At 48.5% G+C, this 23,619-nt stretch overlaps 1 long non-coding RNA gene across 1 annotated transcript in view; it reads right to left on the reverse strand.

Annotated features, from left to right (window-relative positions):
* LOC143769072 (uncharacterized) overlaps window positions 1-23,619 on the reverse strand; it is a 134,112-nt gene that overhangs the window by 66,387 nt on the left and 44,106 nt on the right. The gene's annotated exons all lie outside the window — the stretch shown is intronic.

Below are 23,619 nucleotides of genomic sequence, written 5' to 3' on the forward strand. Positions count from 1 at the left end.
TCCCCTGAGCCCCGAGGCGCAGGAGAAGTCCGCCTTTATCACACCCTTTGGACTGTACGAGTCCACGGTCATGCCCTTCGGCATGAAGAATGCCCCTGCCACTTTCCAGCGGATGGTCAATCTCCTGCTTCAGGGACTGGAGAAGTACGCTGTGGCGTACTTAGATGACATTGCCATCTTCAGTCCCTCCTGGGATGAACACCTGCAGCATCTCGAAGAGGTGCTCGGGCGAATTCACCGAGCAGGACTGACTATCAAGCCGGGAAAGTGCCAGATGGCATGAGGGAGGTTCACTACCTGCGGCACCGGGTAGGTGGAAACACCCTAAAGCCAGAGCCTGACAAAGTGGGCGTGATCGTGAACTGGCCCACTCCCAGGAACAAGAAACAGGTGATGTCCTTCCTGGGCACTGCAGGGTACTATAGGCGCTTCGTGCAGCACTATAGTAGCCTGGCAAAACCTTTGACGGACCTCACCAGGAAGAAGCTACCCCACATCGTCAACTGGACAGATGGCTGTGAGGGGGCCTTCCAGGCGTTGAAAACAGCACTGTGCAACGCCCCTGTGTTGAAAGCCGTCGACAGCAGTCGACCGTTCTTGGTACAGACCGACGCCAGTGAGTTTGGCCTTGGTGCTGTGCTCAGCCAGGTTGACTCGGAGGACCAAGAGCACCCCGTGCTGTACCTGAGCCGGAAACTTTTGCCGAGGGAAGTGGCCTACTCCACCATCGAGAAGGAGTGCCTGGCCATAGTCTGGGCCCTGCAGCGCTTGCAGCCCTACTTGTACGGTCGCACCTTCACCGTGGTGACCGACCACAACCCTCTGCGCTGGCTAAGCACCATGTGTGGAACCAATGGCAGGTTGCTACGCTGGAGCCTTGCCCTTCAGCAATTTGACTTCACCGTTAAACACAAAGCGGGCAAAGAGCATGGTAATGCAGATGGACTCTCCCGCCAGGGTGAACCCACGGAGGTGCGCATGGAGGCATACCGAGAGGTCCTGCCGCCGTAGCGCACGCCAAAAGGGGGAGGTGTCACGATATGGTATGAAATATCATAAGTTAGTTTTCTTGCTAGCATGCGGGGGCTAAACCCCCCCCCCCTCTCTCTGGTTCTCTTTCCTTTCCTGTGTTTCTATCTGTCTGTGTAGAAGAGCTTGCCTTGTGGGGGGAGTTTTATTGACGAAAGGTATTTACGACTAGCATAGCTGCAAGAGAAATTTGTGTTAGCAGGAACTGTTAGAGAAACTTCTAGAACGCATAGAAGGTCTTTGTTCTGTTTTTGGAAGATATTATGCAAACCGTTTAAGTTACGAACACCAAAATATATCGTCATAATCACACTCGGAGGATCTACGCATCACTCTAATCACAGGCTTGTAGCTCCATCTGGTACAGAGGTAGGGATTTCTCTGTCAGTGTGCGTGACAAATAGGACATATTTGATCTCATCGGAATGCCCACGATACTATGAGATGAACGATGGGTATGGTGCGATTATTTTATGTTCGGTGGCGAAGTTACGGGCATCAGATATATTTAATGCCCAGTTAGTGAAACCGAAGAGGTAGGAGGAGTTGGAAAACCAAGCCCTTTCTGTGAGGTCACAGACTGTAGGTTTTAAGTGCTGGCAGGCATCCAAGAGAGGAGAGTTGTGAGTTTTTACCTGAAGCGACCAGACTGCGAGTGCCAATGCACTGGGATAGATGGAAAGCTCCTAGCCTGTTGCCTGCAATGCAATGATCTGAGAACATGTGAGTTATCTTTTCTTCCTTTAATCCTTTTATTTTCATAATTACCTTGTACATATTTGCAATTGTCTCATTTGTAACCTCTTTGTAAAATATTTTATAAACACTGCCTAAAAATCATTTATGGGGTATCCTATTTAATACTAGTTCGTTCTTCCTGCCCTAAACCGTACCCTGTCTTTGAAGGGAATTTACGCTACTGTTTGGGTTAGCAGCCGAACCCGTTTAATCGGCGCTGGTGGCAGCTCACCGTGTACTGTGCAGGCCTTGGGGTTTCACTGTAGCGACTGCGGCTTGATAATTATTGTTCCTGCCTGAGTGGGAGTAGTTTATCGCGTCGCTGCAGTGCACCCAATAGCCAGTACATAGCAGGCAGCGTTTCTGGCGACTAATCACCCTAGGTGCAGTACCGAATCTGACCTGAGAGTAAGGGGGGCGCCAGAGAGCTGCAAGTGTTAAGTGGAACTGTAAGCGGGATAGACACAAATCCCTGCAGTTCATGGTATATTGAAGAGCAGTGGGATACCTAAAATAAGCCCCTGCTGTAAACAAGAGGTCAATAGCCTCGTGTGTGTTCTTTTTCATCACATTGTGGCAGTGGAGGGATAACTAGGATAAGCCCCCCCTGCACATGTGATAGCCGTCTGCTGGTCTAAAGTCACCCCAATCCGTGACATATTGTGGGCAGCGGCTAAGGGATCTTGACAGTCACGGGTGGAATCGTGACAATGACTAACACTCTGAATGGTTTCCATTTAGAAATTGTTTAACCTAAAGTTCGGTGCTGGGTCCGCTTTTCATCTTGTTTATTAATAATATAGATGATGGGATTAATACTGTTTTTTCTATTTTTGCAAATAACACAAACTATGTACTTTAGTGAGTCAGTCTATGGAACATGTTCATAAGGTACAAACTGACTTGGACAAACTGAGTGTTTGGGCATCTACTTGGCAGTTAAGATACAAGAAATATAAAGTTATGGAGATGGGTATTAATCTGCAGTTACCATATGTTCTAGGAGGATTAAACTATGAGGGTCATTTGTAAAAAAAAGATCTTTGTGTAGATTACAGACTAAATAACAGCATGTAATGTCAATCCTTGGCTTCTAAAGCCTGCAGATTATTATGCTTTATAAGAAGAATGGCATGATACTACCACTTAACAAAGTATTAGCAATAACATAAATAAATATGTATATCTGCAAGGAGTTTGTATGTTCTCCCCGTGTTTACGTGGGTTTGCTCCGGGTTCTCTGGTTTCTGCCAACACTCTAAAAACTTATTGATTAAGAATCTAGATTGTGAGCCCCAATAGGGACAGTGCTGAGAATGTCTGTAAAACACCGCAAAATTAACAGCGCTATATAAGTGAGGAGAAAGAGAGAGAGAGAGACACCCCAGAACGGAAATTTTGCATGATTGTATGGAGAATGCGTGGAAAACTGGATCCGGAGGCCGGATTCATCGTTTCACATGTCAGTTTCATCCGTTTATTGCTGGAACCGTCGCTTAGCGTTTTTTCGCCGGACAGAAAAAAACGTTACTATGAACTTTTTCTCTGGCCGCCGGAAAATTAATTTTAGACGGATACGGCAAAAAACGGATGAAACGTGTGGCCATCAGGCGCAATCCGGCGCTAATACAACTCTATGAGAAAAAACGGATCCGTTTTTTTCAAAACTTGCCGGATTGTGCCTGATGTGTGAAAGTAGCCTAAGACTTAACTTGCAGAATTGTGTGCATGTGGACATATGTTGACATATTGAATATAGAATTATTTATCTGTGAAATGCCAGACAATGAAAGGAACAAACAATGGTTTAACATTATGTCTTGCACATTCTCGTATTCATGCTGTCAGTCTAAGATTTCCAGGAATTTCTCCCCAGTAATATGCCAGGCAATACACTAATCAGCACAGATATGCCCAGTGTTTAACAAGTGTTAATGAAGCACAGGTGCTAATGAAGCTGTCAAATTGAATGTGCCAGTCACCATTGTTAGAAGAAGAACCTGGAGAATGTCAAATTTGTTCAATCAGATTAAAGACTAGACCTGTCTGCTGGTGCAGTGTCCCTATTCAGGCGTCATTAGAATTATTCTTAATGTTTAATGGCACATTGTTTAAATCTTAATCCCATCAGCAGAAAGAATTACTGTCCAGACCTTGTCTCCACTTCTACAGGGTTCAAAGTTGCACATAATCTTTAAGGCCAGAGATTGGCAGCCTATAACTCATTTATCTTACCTCTGACCTTTGTTTTTTCAGTGTTGGGGTTACACAAATAGACGACTAGTTGGGCTTCGGCAGACAGGTGCATCACACATATAAACTAGATTAGGCGAGGTTCAGGTGAACATATGAAAAATTGTCCCATTTTCATCCAGAATCATGGATGATTGTCATCTGTATTCCATCTATTTGCTTTTACATCCCCGTGTCATCTATGCAACATCTGTTTTTATATACATCAGCTGTCAATAAAATCTACAAGACGAAATTCACTTTCCTAGGTTAATAATGGCAATGTACCTGTAGAAAATCAGACACCATACAGATGATCTATATGGGATCTTTTTGCTCACCCATAGACCTAAATTAGTTAATCAAAGCCAAAATATCGAAGATTCTAGTGCACTTGTTGATGCCTCAGAACTCTTGGGGCACTCTCCATCTCATGGTCACTGTTCCATCCTGGCCCGTTACCTCTCTGAGTTACAGTATAAACTGGGGGCCATATTGCTAGGCGTCCTGTCCCAGGACCCATCTCCAGTTGATCACTCTGTCCTTCGGTCACTTTACCTACCTATACCCTGGATCTCACTGTCCACTGCCTCGGTCTCCACTCACTTCAGGGACACACACTTCATGCTGCTCTGCCAACTAGTCAGACCATAGGTCTGTTCTCAACATTAATCCTAACACTCCACACTAGAGTTGAGCGACTTTTACTTTTTTCGGATCAAGTCGGGTTTCGTGAAACCCGACTTTGTCAAAAGTCGGGTCGGGTGAAATCGGCCGATTATTGCGAAAAGTCGGGGGCCGACTGAAACACGAAACCCAATGCAAGTCAATGGGGAATCAAAGTCGGCAGTGAGTGGAGGACAGGAAAACACCTACAGTGCCCATTTTAATGCCAAAAACATCAATTCTTATTACTTAAGCTTGTCAATCTTAATTTACTTTATAATAATAGTTAGGCATTGAAAACTGGGGGTCATTTGACTAAAGTTGTGGGGGGGTAGGGCTGGCTCAAGATTTTCTTGGGCCCAGGAAACGCGGAATACGTCACGGCGGTGGAGCAGGGAGAGGTAAGTATTTCAACTTTGCAAGTGCTGTGATCCTGAGTAAGCAGGGGGAGCCCACTCGTTGGCACTGGCACAGGGCCCCTCATAGTACAGCGGTGTGTTTGACGGCGGGTGGCGCCTCCCACTGGCAGAGACACTTTTGCGTACTATGAGGGGCTCTGTGCCAGTGACATCACCAACAAGTATGCCCCCCCAACCTGATGAAGGAACTTACACTTTCATCTGCACCTTCCTCTTTGTCCCCGTGTAAGGTGGTATAGTATGCGGGAAGGGGAACCTGACTTTCAGCAGGGTCAGATTCTGGCTGTGTAGAGTGCAAGGGGAAGGTAGTGGTCTGGGTCAATGTACCAGCAGACTCATCTAGCAGTGGCTGGGCAATGGGCAGGATGAGGAGGAAACACAGATATAGGCCCAAATAATAAAGTAGGCTAAATGCAGTTCAAAATTGGTTACAGGACTAAACAGGCGGCATTGCTTTGTTCAGTGGAGGAAAACTGTAATGAGTGGCAGACACAGTTAGTAGGCCCACATAATAAAGTGGGCTAAATGCAGTTCAAATGTGGTAACAGGACTAAACAGGCGGCATTGCTTTGTTCAGTGGAGGAAAACTGTATTGAGTGGCAGACACAGTTAGTAGGCCCAAATAATAAAGTGGGCTAAATGTCTGCCAAAAAATTGTTCAGAAATAAACAGGTGGCATAGCTAGGTACAGGGGTGGGCTCCTCTGCTGCGTAGCAGACAGTGGTAGTAGGCACAAAGTATTAACTGGTCTAAATGGAGGCCAGGGCCCCTGTATATTTTAACTATCATCTATCATTTCAACAAATTTGCATTGGCAGTGCCATTGAAGGATTTAACAGCACAGACTACACAGTGGTGGAGCAGGGAGAGGTAAGTATTGCAAGTGATAGAGCACTGTTTGAGCTGGGGGGAACACTCTCTCGTGGGCGGCGGTACTGGCCCAGGGCCCCTCATATTACAACGGTGTGTCTGACATTGGTTGTGCACCCCCACCGCCAGAGACACCATTGTACTATGAGGGACCCTGTGCCAGTACCGTCGCCCAAGAGTGGGCCCACCCACCTGTCCAGGCAAATGGCACTCGCACGGGTGCTTGCGCCAGGTGGTGACCACAGCCCTGTGGGGGGAGTCAGCCCATTTAGGGAGGTATAAAAATGGCCTATGGTGGACATTCAGCAGCTGCAAATGGAGGAATTGGAGAAGTCAGTAAGAGGAGGCCAAAAGCAAGACATTTTTCAGGCAAGCTACGTGTCAGCAGGGGAAGGTGGGGCAAAATAATTTGAAATCCATGATTGATTCATTTTAATGAAGGTTAGATCATCAACATTTTGGGTAGCCAGACATGTCCTTTTTTCGGTCAGTATTGAACCAGCAGCACTGAAGACTCTTTCTGATAGCACACTAGCAGCAGGGCAAGCAAGCTCATGTAATGCATATTCTGCCAATTCAGGCCAGGTGTCTATTTTAGATGCCCAGTAATCAAAGGGGAATGACCTGTGAGGGAGAACATCAATAAGGGAGGAAAAGTAGTTCGTAACCATACTGGACAAATGCTGTCTCCTGTCACTTTGAATCGATGCAGCAGTACCTGTCGTGTCAGCGGTCATTGCGAAATCACTCCACAACCTGGTCATAAAACCCCTCTGTCCAACGCCACTTCAGATTTCTGCACCTCTAACACCTCTGCCATGTTGCCCCCTACGGCTCGTGTGAGAACCATTACCGCCGCTGTGTGCTGGGAATGCCTGAACCAAACAGTCTACAAGAGTTGCTTGTTTGGTAGCCAATATTTGCTCAAGGTTCTCATGTGGCATGATATTTTGTAATTTTCCTTTATATCGTGAATCCAGGAGGCAGGCCAACCAGTAATTGTCATCGGTCATCATTTTGATAATGCGGGGGTCCCTTTTTAGGATACGCAAGGCATACTCAGCCATGTGGGCCAATGTTCCAGGTGTCAATTCAGTGCTTGTGCTGGGTTGAGGAGCACTTTCTTGCAAATCAACATCACTTGTGTCCCGCAAAAACCCTGTACCTGACCTTGCAACGCCACGTTTCTATTGCCCCCTGAGAAGCATCCTCCTCCCATAAATATTCATCCCCATCATCCTCCTCCTCTTCGTCCGCCACCTCGTCCAGGAGAGTTCCCTGAACAGACAATGGCTGACTGTCATCAAGGCTTCCCTCCTCCTCGGCTGCAGATGCCTGCTCCTTAATGTGCGTCAAACTTTGCATCAGCAGACGCATTAGTGGGATGCTCATGCTTATGATGGCGTCGTCTGCACTTACCAGCCGTGTGCATTCCTCAAAACACTGAAGGACTTGACAGAGGTCTTGTAGCTTCGACCACTGCACACCAGACAACTCCATGTCTGCCATACAAGTGCCTGCCCGTGTATGTGTATCCTCCCACAAATTAATTACAGCACGCCTCTGTTCGCATAGCCTCTGAACCATGTGCAGTGTGGAGTTCCACCTTGTTGCAACGTCGATTATTAGGCGGTGCTGGGGAAGATTCAGCGATCGCTGATGGTTCAGCATACGGCTCTAGTGTACGGGCGACCGGTGGATGTGCGAGCAAAGTCTTCACACCTTCAAGAGCAGGGATGATAACCCCGGATAATTTTTGAGGAAGCACTGCACCACCAGGTTCAAGGTGTGAGCCAGGCAAGGTAGGTGTTTCAATTCTGAAAGGGCTATGGCAGCCATAAAATTCCTTCCGTTATCACTGACTACCTTGCCTGCCTCAAGATGTACACTGCCCAGCCATGACTGAGTTTGTTGCTGCAAGTACTCGGCCAGTACTTCTGCGGTGTGTCTGTTGTCGCCCAAACACTTCATTTGTAACACAGCCTGCTGATACTTACCACTAGCTGTTCGATAATGGGACACCTCGTGTGCAACACTGGCAGCTGCGGATGGAGAGGTCACGCGACTGCTCTCTGTGGACGAGCTTTCGCTTCTAGAGGAGGAGGAGGAGGATGGGTGGCGAATGCCTACAGCCAACTGTTTCCTAGACCATGGGCAAGGCAGAACTGTCCCACTATGGCAGTCCCCTGTGGACCCTGCTTCCACCACATTAACCCAGTGCGCCGTGATGGACACGTAACATCCCTGTCCATGCCTACTGGTCCATGCATCTGTTGTGAGGTGCACCTTTCCACTGACTGATTGCCTCAGTGCATGGACAATGCGGTCTTTGACATGCTGGTGGAGGGCTGGGATTGCTTTTCTCGCAAAGAAGTGCCAACTGGGTAGGTCATAGCGTGGTACTGCGTAGGCCATCAGGTCTATGAAAGCTTCGCTTTCAACTAACCGGTAGGGCATCATCTCTAATGAGATTAGTATAGCAATGTGGGCGTTCAAACCCTGTGTACGCAGATGAGAGGATGAATACTTTCTTTTCCTAACAATAGTCTCTTGTAGGGTGAGCTGGACTGGAGAGCTGCATATGGTGGATCTAGCGGTGGTGGTGGTGGACATGGTGGATCGAGAGAGGGTTGGTGATGGTATTCTTGATGTTGGCCTACATACAGTGTTACCTACCAATAACCTTGTGATTCCCTGACTGCTTTGGCTTTGCAACGATACCTCCACATTTGCTGCTGGTGGTGTCCTAACCGGTGGGCTTACAGTGAGGGAAACAATGTAGCGTTGATGACTACCTTCATTCTGAGCAGGTGCACCAACGGTACGGGACTTTAGGTAGTTAGTCCAGGCTTGCAAGTGTGGAGCGGCCCCCAAACGCAGTGCAGCGGGGTACTCGGTACCGGGTCTCTCGGTTCTGGGGGATGTCACGGTGGCCTGACCCGGTCCGTGGCCCTGCTAAGGGGCGCCCAATTAAAGATGTAGGTGACGGTGTAGGTCGCAGTAAATAACGAGGACACAGGGTTGCAGTCTCTTTACCTTTTTACTGAAGGCTTCGGCATCCGCAATCCAGAGCACTGCTAACAGGGTTGGCTGAGACCGGCCGGTCCGAAGGCACATCCAGAGTTCCCTTTACAGGTGGAAATCAGTGACCTTCCTACCAGCGCCTGTGTGTTGTAGTACCTCCCTGCTGAGCACCACGGGATAGTCCTCACAACTGTCGTGTATGTTTCTGTTCTTTCTCTCTCCGTCCCCCAGATGATAAAGATAGGACGCACCCGTATGACGGGGTAGGCCTGGAGTTATTTTATAGGGACCCTAGAGACGCCCCTCTCCCACAATTGCCTCCGTTGTCTTCGTTAGGTGTAAAGGTGAGACAGCCAACCTAAAGTTAACTGCCCTGCCGTAGTTCAAAGTAATGCGTAGAGTCTATTACTTTCTCGGCGTTCCGGCCGCCACCTACGCGCCTTAGAAGGATGTTGCTGATCTTGTGGCACGACTCCTTCTGGTTCTATCTCCTTTGTGCTGTGATCCCGTTTCTCACTTCTCCACAATATGCTTCGCTTCGTGTCCTTTCTTAGGAGTCTGCCGCTATAAGGCACAGGCACGGCTCCGTAACGATCTGTCTGTGCTAGGCCGCTGTCAGGATCCCACCCCTGACCGGTCCTCTCTCGAACTCTCCCCAGCTACTTCCTGCCTCACTTCCTATCCAACCCCCAGTTTTACCCATGTGTGAGGAGTGGCTTAGTAGATAGGACCTTTTGCTCCCCCTGGCGGCCGGAGTGTGAAGTGTAATGTGTGTCTGTAATACCTGCAAGGTGAACTCTTTTAGTGCAATCAGACGTACCATCACTCCCCCTGGTGGAAGAGCGACGTTACTGCAACGACCAGACTCTGGGGCGCTGCAAGTGCATGCTGGTTAAATGTCTAAGCATGCACGTTGTATTTAAATTTTGAAGATTCTTCCCTCTGCTAAAGGTCTTTGATCATTTCTTACAGATAACTTTTGACTGATCAGTCGGATCTTGGTAAAAAAATTGCCACACTACACTCTTCCTACTATGGAATACCTTTTCAGGCATTGCACATTGTGCTACTTTCACCGGATGGCCACGCTGTCCTAAAACTGTTTTTGTTTTTGACAAACGTTTTTGGCCTGATACGGGCCTGCCAAATGACAGCTGTTGCGATGTAGATGGCTGCTGCAGATCATCCTCCTCCGCTTCTGAGCTACTGGCAGCAGCACTCTCTTCCCCCAATGGCTGCCAATCTGGTTCAACAACTGGGTCATCTATCACCTCCTCTTCAATGTCATGTGCACCTTCCTCTGTGTCACCGTGTAAGGTGCTATAGCGTTCGGGACGGGGCACCATAGTCTCATCAGGGTCAGATTCTGGCTCAGTACACTGCGAGGGCAATGTAGTGATCTGAGTCAATGGAACAGAATAATAATCTAGCTGTGGCTGTGCATCAGTGCACTCCATGTCCGATTCATCTTGTAATGGGCAGTTAACAATTTCCCTTTCTAACCCAGGCACGGTATGTGTAAAGAGCTCCATGGAGTAACCTGTAGTGTCGCCTGACGCATCCTTCACTTTTGGTTTGGGTGAAGGACACAAGGAAACGTCTTGTTCCTGACCGGGAGCATCCACTGACCATGCTTTTATATTTGGAACTTTCTGAAGAGGAGGCGAAAGAGCTAGAGGCAGAGTCAGCAAGGAAAGCCAAAACTTTTTCCTGCTGCTCTGGGTTTAAAAGCTGTTTTCCTACTCCCAGATAAGGGAGCCTTTGAGGCCTTGTGTAGCCAGACGATGACGCTGGCTCAACACCTCCAGCCTTAGGTGCTATTGTGCTTTTGCCACTACCACCAGATGCACCACCACCACCATCAGTACCAGCTGGCAACCACCACCCATGGGCTCTTCCACCAGACTTCCTAATTTTTTGGAAAATCTAACCAAAATAGCAACCGTTATATGGTACTGTAAAACAAGGTAGAAGGTGTATATAAACTTGTTGAGAATTTAAATCTCCCTTTTTTTTGAGAGACTGAACCAAAACTCAGGCCCTGTGCATAAAACAACACAATGTAAGTGGCAGAAAGTGGCTGGCTGATACATGACAAACTAACAGGACTGAAGTATATCTGCAGCGCCCCCACCGCCGCAGGGCCAAGGAGAACCCGGTACCGGGCCTCCGAGTCTCTGCTCTGGGGTTGTCACGGTGGCTAGGCCCGGTCCGTGACCCTGCTGGTGGGGAGGCGACGTACAGTGAATGATAGATAAGGATGGTGATGCGGTGTAGTGCCGGACGCGGGTAAATAACGAGGACACCAGGTTGCAGTCTCTTTACCTCTTTACTGAAGATCTCTGGGTCCTCAATCCGGAATACGGTTAACCAGGCTGCGCAAGTCCGGCCGGTCCAATGGCACCTCCAGAGTTCTCTTTGCAGGTGGAAATCTGTGCCTTCCTGCTAGCGCTATGTGTTGTGGTCATTCCCTGCTGTGCTTACGGAAAGTCCCCACAACTGTTGTGTCTGTTTCTTAAGTTCCCTTACAACTCGATTAGGTGATGTTCTACTAATCTTCCGTCCCTCCCTGATGTTACGGTTAGGACGGCACCCGTATGACGGGTAGGCTCGGAGCTCTTCCGGGACCCTAGAGTCGCCCCTCTCCACTAGTTGCCCCCTATGTCTTCGTAGGTGTTTTAGGTGAGACAGCCCGCCTATGACTGACTGTCCTGCCGTTGGTTTGAAGTATTGCTTGAAGCTAGATTTATTAATACTTCCTCGGCGTTCCGGCCGCCGGTTGTGCGCCTCAGTAGAATGTTGCCTCGGTCTTGCAGCACGACTCCTACTGGTATTCTCCTTGTTGCTTTGATCTCGTTTCTCACTCAGCACAATCTATCTCGCTTCCAATCCTTCCTTGGGCACCGCCGCTATACTGAGCAGGCATGGTCCCGTTACGTTCTCTCCAGTTGCCAGGCCTCTGTAAGGATCCCACCCCTGACAGGGACCCTACCGAATCTTCCCCCACAACACCCTCTGCCACAAGGTGTTGCCTGGTTCCAACCCAGTCAGCTTTCTCCCTAACTTCCTGCCTGACCCCCAGTTTTACCAGTATGTGAGGAGTGGCCTAATGAATAGAACCCTTAGCTCCCCCTGGAGGCCCGGCTGTGAAATGTATTGGTGTCTGTGATACCTGGTCAGATGAACTCCTTCAGTGCCATCAGACGTACCATAGCTCCCCTTAGCGGCGGAGCCACAGTACTGCAGCGACCAGGACTCTGGGGCGCTGCATATCCACTTTGTGAGAATTTGAATCTCACTTTTTTGGGGGGAGACTGAACCAAAACTCATGCCCAGTGTATATAACAACGCAATCTAAGTGGCAGAAAGTGGCTGGCTGACATACGACAAACTAAGAGGACTGAAGTATATCCACTTTGTGAGAATTTGAATCTCACTTTTTTTTTTGGAGACTGAACCAAAACTCAGGCCCAGTGTATAAAACAACTCAATGTAAGTGGCAGAAAGTGGCTGGAAGATATATGAAAAAATACAAGGACTGTAGTACAATTTCAAACTCCCTACAATGATCTCAGGACAAGTTTGACAGCAATAAAAAGGACTGCTGCACACAAAAGTGTGGACAAATAAACAAGATAACTATGCAGAAAGGAGCAACAGGATTTTTGCTTTTAAAAAAGCAGTTGGTTTGCACAGCAGCGTGCAAACAGCAATGCAGCTATCAGGGAGCCTTATAAGGCAGCCTAGTAAGCTACAGAGCTGATGCACAAAAATATAGCCTCCACTGTCCCTGCAAAAAAAAGGTGGTGTTGGACAGTGGAAATAGCTACAGCACAAGCAGTTTGGGGGTTAATCTTCCCTCCCTAACTATATCCCTTCTTCTGATGAAGCTGCAGCAACCTCTCCCTATGCTAAGATCGGGAGAAGTAAGATGGCGGTCGGCGTGCATGCCCCTTTATAGCCCCTGTGACGCCGCAGAAAGCAAGCCAATCACTGTCATGCCCTTCTCTAAGATGGTGGGGACCGAGACCTATGTCATCACGCTGCCCACACTCTGCATCCTCCTTCATTGGCTGAAAAATGGCACTGAAAGCGTCATATGAAACGCGACTTTTGCGCACAGATCGGCGACCTCATGGCCGATCCCACACTAGGATCGGGTCGGGTTTCATGAAACCCGACTTTGCCGAAAGTCGGCGATTTTTTAATTTGTCCGATCCGTTTCACTCAACCCTGCTCCACACTATCATCAATAACGCATGTCACAATATGCATTATGCATTACACAGTACACATCTTCAAGGGGGAACGTGTGCAGTCGGGAGGCACCCATGTGTAAGCAGGTTCCACGGAATGCAGTGTTGGACAGGAGGCAGAGCAAGGGTTAACAATTTTACATTTCTGAAAAAGTCATGTGCGGATTAGCTTGCAGGCGCTCACGCAAGGCTTGCTTAAGCAGTGCATCTCTAAAGCCTGCCACCAACTGATCTCTCAGAATTATATCGGGAGGCCCTACGCCTATGTCACCAAACTTAGCGATTGCAGCATGAATCTCCTGCAGCACATTCATGTATTGGGCCATGGACTTTAGCTCCCTTAGGGTACACCTAAACAAGCACATGCGCAATTCTCCGACATCCGTGGAGTCTCCTTGGTAAAGGTTTCTCGCTTATGGGTGGGCCGGTGTTGTGAATTCCGTTCTCGAACTCCCTCCTGTGGTCATGAATGGTACTTCGGTGAGTTCTGTCCGTGGACTCCCTCGGGTGGCTGTGAGTGGAGCTGCTGGTTCTGAGATTCCTTCCCCACCTGCCCTCGTCTAGGGCTAGGCTGGATTCTCTATTTAACTCCACTCAGATCATTACTCCATGCCAGCTGTCAATGTTCTAGTACTGGTTCAGATCTCTCCTGGATCTTTCTGAGGACCTGACTACTCCAACAAAAGCTAAGTTGCGGCTTGTTCATTTGTTACTTATGGTTTTTCTTGCTAAGTTCTAGTCCAGCTTGCTATCATGAAACTGCCTGGCTAGCTGGAAGCTCTGGGGGTGCAGAGTGGCACCACCGCACCGTGAGTCGGTGCGGGGGTATTTTTTGCACACTCTGCGTGGTTTTTGTAGTTTGTTGTGTTGACCGCAAAGTTCCCTTTTCTATCCTCAATCTGTTTAGTTAGACTGGCCTCTCTTTGCTAAAGCCTATTTCATCCTGTGTTTGTGATTTCCTCTTAACTCACAGTCAATACTTGTGGGGGGCTGCTTTTACCTTTGGGGAAATTTCTCTGAGGCAAGTGAGGCTTTGTTTCCTTTCTTTAGGGGTAGTTAGCTCTTAGGCTGTGAAGAGGTGTCTAGGCAGAGTCAGGCACGCTCCACGGCTATTTCTAGTTGTGTTGATAGGAGTAGGGTTTGCGGTCAGCAGAGTTCCCATTTCCCCAGAGCTCGTCCCGATTCCGTGTTTAACTATCAGGTCATTCCTGGTGCACCTAACCACCAGGTCCATAACAGTACAGCTGGCCCACAAAGTGTTAATGCATCTCAATAGAGGGAAAAGAGAAGTTCTGAGATCATTTTTTTTTTTCTCTGCGGTGTGTTTTGCCTTTCTTTTCCCCTTAAACTCTGGGTGGTTCAGAACTCAGGGTGGATATGGACATTCAAGGTCTGTCCTCTAGTGTAGATCAACTCGCTGCAAGGGTACAAAACATTCAAGATTATGTAGTTCAGAATCCTATGTTGGAGCCTAGAATTCCAATTCCTGATTTGTTTTCTGGGGATAGATCTAAATTTCTGAGTTTCAAAAACAATTGTAAACTGTTTCTTGCTCTGAAACCCCGCTCTTCTGGTGACCCTATTCAGCAAGTGAGAATCATTATTTCTTTGTTGCGTGGCGACTCTCAAGACTGGGCATTCGCCCTGGCGCCAGGAGATCCTGCATTGCGTAATGTAGATGCGTTTTTTCTGGCGCTGGGATTGCTTTATGATGAACCAAATTCTGTGGATCAGGCAGAGAAAATTTTGCTGGCTTTGTGTCAGGGTCAGGATGAAGCGGAGGTATATTGCCAGAAGTTCAGAAAGTGGTCTGTGCTTACTCAGTGGAATGAGTGTGCCCTGGCAGCAATTTTCAGAAAGGGTCTTTCTGAAGCCCTTAAGGATGTTATGGTGGGGTTCCCCACGCCTGCTGGTCTGAATGAATCAATGTCCTTGGCCATACAGATCGATCGGCGCTTACGTGTGCGCAAAACTGTGCACCATTTGGCGGTATCCTCTGAGCAGAGGCCTGAGCCTATGCAATGTGATAGGACTTTGACCAGAGCTGAACGGCAAGAATGTAGACGTCAGAATGGGCTGTGTTTTTACTGTGGTGACTCCACTCATGCTATCTCTGATTGTCCTAAGCGCACTAAGCGGTTCGCTAGGTCTGTCACCATTGGTACTGTACAGCCTAAATTTCTTTTGTCCATTACTCTGATTTGCTCTTTGTCATCCTATTCTGTTATGGCATTTGTGGATTCAGGCGCTGCCCTGAATTTGATGGACTTAGAGTTTGCCAGGCGCTGTGGTTTTTTCTTGGAGCCCTTGCAGCATCCCATTCCTTTGAGGGGAATTGATGCTACGCCTTTGGCCAAGAATAAGCCTCAGTACTGGACCCAGTTGACCATGTGCATGGCTCCTGCGCACCAGGAGGATATTCGCTTTTTGGTGTTGCATAATCTGCATGATGTGGTCGTGTTGGGTTTGCCATGGCTGCAGGTCCATAATCCAGTATTGGATTGGAAATCTATGTCGCTGTCCAGTTGGGGCTGTCAAGGGGTATATGGGGATGTTTCATTGTTGTCAATTTCTTCCTCCACTCCTTCTGAAGTCCCTGAGTTTTTGTCGGATTACCGGGATGTATTTGATGAGCCCAAGTCTAGTACCCTACCTCCTCATAGGGATTGTGATTGTGCTATTAATTTGATTCCTGGTAGCAAGTTCCCTAAGGGACGACTTTTCAATTTGTCTGTGCCAGAACACGCCGCTATGCGGAGTTATATAAAGGAGTCCTTGGAGAAAGGGCATATCCGCCTGTCGTCGTCACCATTGGGAGCAGGGTTCTTTTTTGTGGCCAAGAAGGATGGTTCTCTGAGACCTTGTATAGATTACCGCCTTCTTAATAAAATCACGGTCAAATTTCAGTACCCTTTGCCTCTACTGTCTGATTTATTTGCTCGGATTAAGAGGGCTAGTTGGTTCACCAAGATAGACCTTCGAGGGGCGTATAATCTCGTGCGTATTAAACAGGGCGATGAATGGAAAACAGCATTTAATACGCCCGAGGGCCATTTTGAGTACCTGGTGATGCCATTCGGCCTTTCTAATGCTCCCTCTGTGTTTCAGTCCTTTATGCATGACATCTTCCGAAAGTATCTGGATAGATTCATGATCGTATATTTGGATGATATTTTGGTCTTTTCGGATGATTGGGAGTCCCATGTGAAGCAGGTCAGAATGGTGTTCCAGGTCCTTCGTGCTAATTCCTTGTTTGTGAAGGGATCTAAGTGTCTCTTTGGAGTTCAGAAGGTTTCCTTTTTGGGTTTCCTTTTTTCCCCTTCTACTATCGAGATGGATCCTGTTAAAGTCCAAGCTATTTTTGATTGGACTCGGCCTACATCTGTGAAGAGCCTTCAGAAATTTCTGGGCTTTGCCAATTTTTACCGTCGCTTCATCGCTAATTTTTCTAGTGTTGTTAAACCGTTGACTGATTTGACCAAGAAGGGTGCTGATGTGGTGAATTGGTCCTCTGCGGCCGTTGAGGCTTTTCAGGAGTTGAAACGTTGTTTCTCTTCGGCTCCTGTGTTGTGTCAGCCAGATGTTTTGCTCCCTTTTCAGGTCGAGGTTGATGCTTCTGAAATTGGAGCAGGGGCTGTTTTGTCTCAGAGAAGTTCTGATGGCTCTGTAATGAAGCCATGCGCTTTCTTTTCAAGAAAGTTTTCGCCTGCTGAGCGTAATTATGATGTTGGCAATCGGGAGTTGTTGGCTATGAAGTGGGCATTCGAGGAGTGGCGACATTGGCTTGAAGGAGCCAAGCATCGCGTGGTGGTCTTGACAGATCACAAGAATCTGACTTATCTCGAGTCTGCCAAGCGGTTGAATCCTAGACAGGCTCGTTGGTCGCTGTTTTTCTCCCGTTTCAATTTTGTGGTTTCGTACCTTCCGGGTTCTAAGAATGTGAAGGCTGATGCCCTTTCAAGGAGTTTTGTGCCTGATTCTCCTGGGGTTCCTGAGCCAGCTGGTATTCTCAGAGAGGGGGTAGTTCTGTCTGCCATCTCCCCTGATTTGCGGCGGGTGCTGCAGGAGTTCCAGGCTGATAGACCTGACCGTTGTCCAGCGGAGAAACTGTTTGTCCCTGATAGATGGACTAATAGAGTTATCTCTGAGGTTCATTGTTCGGTGTTGGCTGGTCATCCTGGGATTTTTGGTACCAGAGATTTGGTGGCTAGGTCCTTTTGGTGGCCTTCTTTGTCGCGGGATGTGCGTTCTTTTGTGCAGTCTTGTGGGACTTGTGCTCGGGCTAAGCCCTGCTGTTCTCGTGCCAGTGGGTTACTTTTGCCCTTGCCGGTCCCGAAAAGGCCCTGGACGCATGTTTCCATGGATTTTATTTCAGATCTTCCTGTTTCTCAAAGGATGTCGGTCATCTGGGTGGTTTGTGATCGCTTCTCTAAAATGGTCCATTTGGTACCCTTGCCTAAATTGCCTTATTCCTCTGATTTTGTTCCATTATTTTTCCAACATGTGGTTCATTTGCATGGCATTCCGGAGAACATCGTGTCTGACAGAGGTTCCCAGTTTGTTTCAAGGTTTTGGCGTTCCTTTTGTGCTAAGATGGGCATTGATTTGTCTTTTTCTTCGACTTTCCATCCTCAGACAAATGGCCAAACCGAACGAACCAATCAGACTTTGGAAACCTATCTGAGATGCTTTGTTTCTGCGGATCAGGATGATTGGGTGACCTTCTTGCCATTGGCTGAGTTCGCCCTTAATAATCGGGCCAGTTCGGCTACTTTGGTTTCGCCTTTTTTTTGTAATTCTGGTTTTCATCCTCGTTTTTCTTCAGGGCAGGTTGAGCCTTCGGACTGTCCTGGTGTGGATTCTGTGGTGGACAGGTTGCAGCAAATTTGGACTCATGTGGTGGACAATTTGACCTTGTCCCAAGAGAAGGCTCAACGTTTCGCTAACCGCCGTCGCCATGTTGGTCCCCGACTTCGTGTTGGGGATTTGGTTTGGTTATCATCTCGTTATGTTCCTATGAAGGTTTCTTCTCCTAAGTTTAAGCCTCGTTTCATTGGTCCTTATAAGATTTCTGAAATTCTTAATCCTGTATCATTTCGTTTGGCCCTTCCTGCTTCTTTTGCCATCCATAATGTGTTCCATAGGTCGTTGCTGCAGAGATATGTGGCGCCTATGGTTCCCTCCGTTGATCCTCCTGCTCCGGTGTTGGTCGAGGGGGAGTTGGAGTATGTGGTGGAGAAGATTTTGGATTCTCGTATTTCGAGACGAAAACTTCAGTACTTAGTCAAATGGAAGGGCTATGGTCAGGAGGATAATTCCTGGGTTGTTGCCTCTGATGTCCATGCTGCCGATTTAGTTCGTGCCTTTCATTTGGCTCGTCCTGATCGGCCGGGGGGCTCTGGTGAGGGTTCGGTGACCCCTCCTCAAGGGGGGGGGTACTGTTGTGAATTCTGTTCTCGAACTCCCTCCTGTGGTCATGAATGGTACTTTGGTGAGTTCTGTCCGTGGACTCCCTCGGGTGGCTGTGAGTGGAGCTGCTGGTTCTGAGATTCCTTCCCCACCTGCCCTCGTCTAGGGCTAGGCTGGATTCTCTATTTAACTCCACTCAGATCATTACTCCATGCCAGCTGTCAATGTTCTAGTACTGGTTCAGATCTCTCCTGGATCTTTCTGAGGACCTGACTACTCCAGCAAAAGCTAAGTTCCGGCTTGTTCATTTGTTACTTATGGTTTTTCTTGCTAAGTTCTAGTCCAGCTTGCTATCATGAAACTGCCTGGCTAGCTGGAAGCTCTGGGGGTGCAGAGTGGCACCACCACACCGTGAGTCGGTGCGGGGGTATTTTTTGCACACTCTGCGTGGTTTTTGTAGTTTGTTGTGTTGACTGCAAAGTTCCCTTTTCTATCCTCAATCTGTTTAGTTAGACTGGCCTCTCTTTGCTAAAGCCTATTTCATCCTGTGTTTGTGATTTCCTCTTAACTCACAGTCAATACTTGTGGGGGGCTGCTTTTACCTTTGGGGAAATTTCTCTGAGGCAAGTGAGGCTTTGTTTCCTTTCTTTAGGGGTAGTTAGCTCTTAGGCTGTGAAGAGGTGTCTAGGCAGAGTCAGGCACGCTCCACGGCTATTTCTAGTTGTGTTGATAGGAGTAGGGTTTGCGGTCAGCAGAGTTCCCATTTCCCCAGAGCTCATCCCGATTCCGTGTTTAACTATCAGGTCATTCCTGGTGCACCTAACCACCAGGTCCATAACAGGCCGGAACATAATGGAGCTCCTCGCTACTCCGCCCATGGCCATCACGGCAATCTCTGCCTCCATTGCAAGAGTCATGGGGTGCATTCTCAACAAACCCCTGACTCGCTCAGTCCAGTCCCCCAATAAAGTGTTGCTCCCTGAAAATTTTGTGAGGTTACTCAACATTGCCCCTAGCGGTATACTGACACTTGAGGCACCCCTGTCCGCTTGGTCCGCCACCTCTGCGCCCGTGGACTGCATTCTGCCAACTACGCCAAGTGTGAGCTGGTTGCACGGGATGCAGTGATGGACAGGAGGCAGAGCAAGGGTTAACAATTTTATTTAATAGGGGAATACTCCAAAGAAGGAAGGCTAACAGTTAAAGGGGAGACAAAAACAGTTCAGATGCAAAAAGATGTGCAGAGTCAATGAAAACAAGGGAAAAGACAGTAGCAGTTTGTGTTAGATCAACTTAGCCTGTCAGTCATCTTCCAGGCCGTGGCAATTACGGAGCAGGTGATGACACCAACAATGGCTGGCGCAGTGCTGTTCCAGTGGGGTCCAGCAAACAGCGGTCCATCTTCTGGCGGCAGTGGTCAGTGTCCGGTACCTTCCACTGAGCCCCTAGTCCATGAACATATGCGACCGGAGCAAACAAGGCCGCAGCACAATCAGGGTCTCCCGTGAGCAGGAAAGTATATGCTGGTAAGGTGGGTTACAAAAGTCTATCCAGTACTCGGTTCTCTCTTTGCGGGACGTGTGCTGTACTCATGGTCACGAAGCACACAACACCTCGGAGCGAGCTGCACTTTTCTCTCTATGTTGTGCGCTGCCTGTTCCCACCAAGACTGAAGCGCTGACAAGCACTGATGCGATGCTTCTCCAGTGAGGTCCTGCAGACCATGGTCCGACGACAAGGGCAGCAGTGAACAGTCCTGAACTCTGCTCTGGCTTTTAGGCTGGTGTGCGGCACTTAGCTGAACAGGCTCTTTCCTTATTAGTAGTGTTGAGCGATACCTTCCGATATCAGAAAGTATCGGTATCGGAAAGTATCGGCCGATACCGTCAAAGTATCGGATCTAACCCGATACCGATACCCGATCCCAATGCAAGTCAATGGGACGAAAATATCGGAATTAAAATAAACCCTTTCTTTCCTTGTAGGTTCATTCTACATGAAGGAAAACAACTAAGAATAATGTAGGATGTATTGGGGGAGGTGGCGGAGACATTAAAGGCACAGAGGTTTAGCCCAATCAAATAGAATAGCAGGATTTTGGTTTTTTTTTATGACGTTCGCCGTTAGAAAGATTTTGACTATGTTATTTTTTTAATTTATTTTGTCAGATATTGATGTTTCACTACTTCCACGCCCTTCACCTTCTTTTTTACTTCTCCCACACTTTCTTCTTCATTATCCTCATCATCAGCTTCTTTGACATCAACTTCTTCACCTTATTCATCTTCTTCTTCATCTTCTACCTATAATTTTTTTTTTTTACATTGTTCATATTCTTTTTATTTAACTATTATCTTCTTCATATTCAACTTCTTCATCATATTCTTATTTGTGACAGGCATTCCCGTAGTTGTTATCTATAAAAGTTTGAAGATTACACCTTCCGTTCTGCCTGTCACAAAAGAGTTACATTTGTCCGCATTCAGTTTGGCCTGCAGCATCAGGCTTTATCCAGGGGCACCACGAGGAGGAACGGACTCACCCCCATACACTGCTTAGTCTTCTTCTGCTTATAATTTAGATAATATCTTTTGCTCTGATATTTAGTGTTATGCTTAATGTTCTTCTGCTCTTTGTTCTGCAGCATCTTGTTCTTCTGCTTCTCGGTCTCCCATGTCGTCGTCGTCTCCAGGGTCGTCGTCTCCAGGGTCGTCGTCTCCGGGGTCGTCGTCATCGGGGTGGTCTTCAGGGTCATCGTCTCCAGGGTCGTCGTCATCTCAGTGGTTGTCGTCTCTGGTGTCGTCGTCATCTTAGGGGTGGTCTTCCGGGTCGTCGTCTTTAGGGTCTTGAACTTGGAAATGTAGCAGAAGGTACAAGAAGGCTGAGAAAATGCCGAGAAACAGCTGATGGAACTGGAACTCGGATGGCTACCCGAAGGTCCAAGAGCCAATGGAACTACCGAGGACCAGCTGACGTTACTGGAACCCGGTTACTAAGCAGGAGGTACCCGTGCCTGAAAGCACTACCAAGGACCACCTGACATTGGTGGAACTCGGATACCCAGAGGGAGGCACCTAAGCCAAAGGCTCTGCCCGGAACCAGCTGACGGTACTGGAACCAGGATGGGGAGCAGAAGGTACAAGAGCAAAAGACACTGCCGAGAACCAGCTGACGGTACTGGAACCCGGATGGGTAGCCGAAGGTCCAAGAGCCAATGGAACTACCGAGGACCAGCTGACGTTACTGGAACCCGGTTACTAAGCAGGAGGTACCCGTGCCTGAAAGCACTACCAAGGACCACCTGACGTTGGTGGAACTCGGATACCCAGAAGGAGGCACCTAAGCCAAAGGCTCTGCCCGGAACCAGCTGACGGTACTGGAACCAGGATGGGGAGCAGAAGGTACAAGAGCAAAAGACACTGCCGAGAACCAGCTGACGGTACTGGAACCCGGATGGGTAGCCGAAGGTCCAAGAGCCAATGGAACTACCGAGGACCAGCTGACGTTACTGGAACCTGGTTACTAAGCAGGAGGTACCCGTGCCTGAAAGCACTACCAAGGACCACCTGACGTTGGTGGAACTCGGATACCCAGAAGGAGGCACCTAAGCCAAAGGCTCTGCCCGGAACCAGCTGACGGTGCTGGAACCAGGATGGGGACCTATTCAAGCTTATCTTCCTAGAGCCCCAACTAGCGGTGTTGGAGCAAAGGGTCAGCAGGGGGAGCAGAGTGTAGGCCGAAGCCTGCACTGGAGGCATTGGTAGGTCTGTTGTGTCTGCATGGCTGTTGCAGGACACGTTGCCGGCTACACAGCAGGGGAACAGCTGGTGGTGCTGAACCCCACTGACACATTGGCGAGGTGTTTTTCTCTGTGCAGCCAGCACTTCGGGGCACCAACTGGCGGTGTTGGAGCCCAGGCTCTGCAGGGGGAGCAGAGTGTAGGCCGAAGCCTAATTGAAACAATTTTAAAGGTAACCTTTAACCCCCCCTCAGGTGTTACAAACTAGAAGAGCCACGCCTTATGCAGCAGTAGTGCTGCACAAGTCAAAGGTTGCTTTTTAATTTTGTTCCTTGCACAAGCTGAATGAAACACGTACAACATTTTGGCCCTTATACAGTCAATCTGTCTTGGAGGCGGGAGTTCCCTCCGTAATGAGACGCAGCACAGCTGGCAAAAATACCACCTTGGTGCGGCCTCCTGAGCATCGCATTTTGATGTACAGGAGTCTGCGTTGTTGCGTTATCCCTTGGCCATGCGCTGCCCGTCTTCTGACATAATTTCATGTCGGCTGGTGCGGTTCGCGATGCCCATGAATCCCAGCCCCGCAGTGTCTTTACAGTGTTTCACACTGCGGAGCTGGGATTCATGGCCTGGCGCAGTACATATGTTCGCCTCTCGCTCATGTCCTTACACCTGCTACAGACTGTGCGGCGTCAGCTGATCCCTTATCGCATGCCACGGCCATGAAGCCACACAGTCTGTAGAAGGCAGAAGGAGCTGAGTGACAGCCTGGCGAAGATATGCACTGCTCATGCTCGTCAATCACACCCTCGCAGTCAAAATAAATAAGACACCGAGGGGCGTTTTGTCGGGCAGGGCGGCCGCAGAGGCGCAGCCAGCCAAAGAATGATGTCAGAAGAAAAGCTGTGCTACCAAGGGGGTCGTTGTGTGTCATTACAAAGGAAAGTCACACCTCAGGGACGTTTTAATGGTCTCAGGGGACACATTGTAGACTTGTTCAGTTCCACGTGTGCAAGGAGAATAAGTTTATGAGCCACCTTGCACACATGCAGCATTACTGCTGTACAAGGTGGCAGTAAAACATACAAACACCTGGGGGTGGGGCGACAGGATCCCTTCAATTTCAGTTCTTGTGTCTGCGTGGCTTTTGCAGGACACGATGCCGGCTACACAGCAGGGGAACAGCTGGCGGTGCTGAACCCCACTGACCCATTGGCGAGGTGTTTTTCTCTGT

Source organism: Ranitomeya variabilis, chromosome 4 (genome assembly GCF_051348905.1).
Source record: "Ranitomeya variabilis isolate aRanVar5 chromosome 4, aRanVar5.hap1, whole genome shotgun sequence".
Taxonomy (NCBI): Eukaryota; Metazoa; Chordata; class Amphibia; order Anura; family Dendrobatidae; genus Ranitomeya; species Ranitomeya variabilis.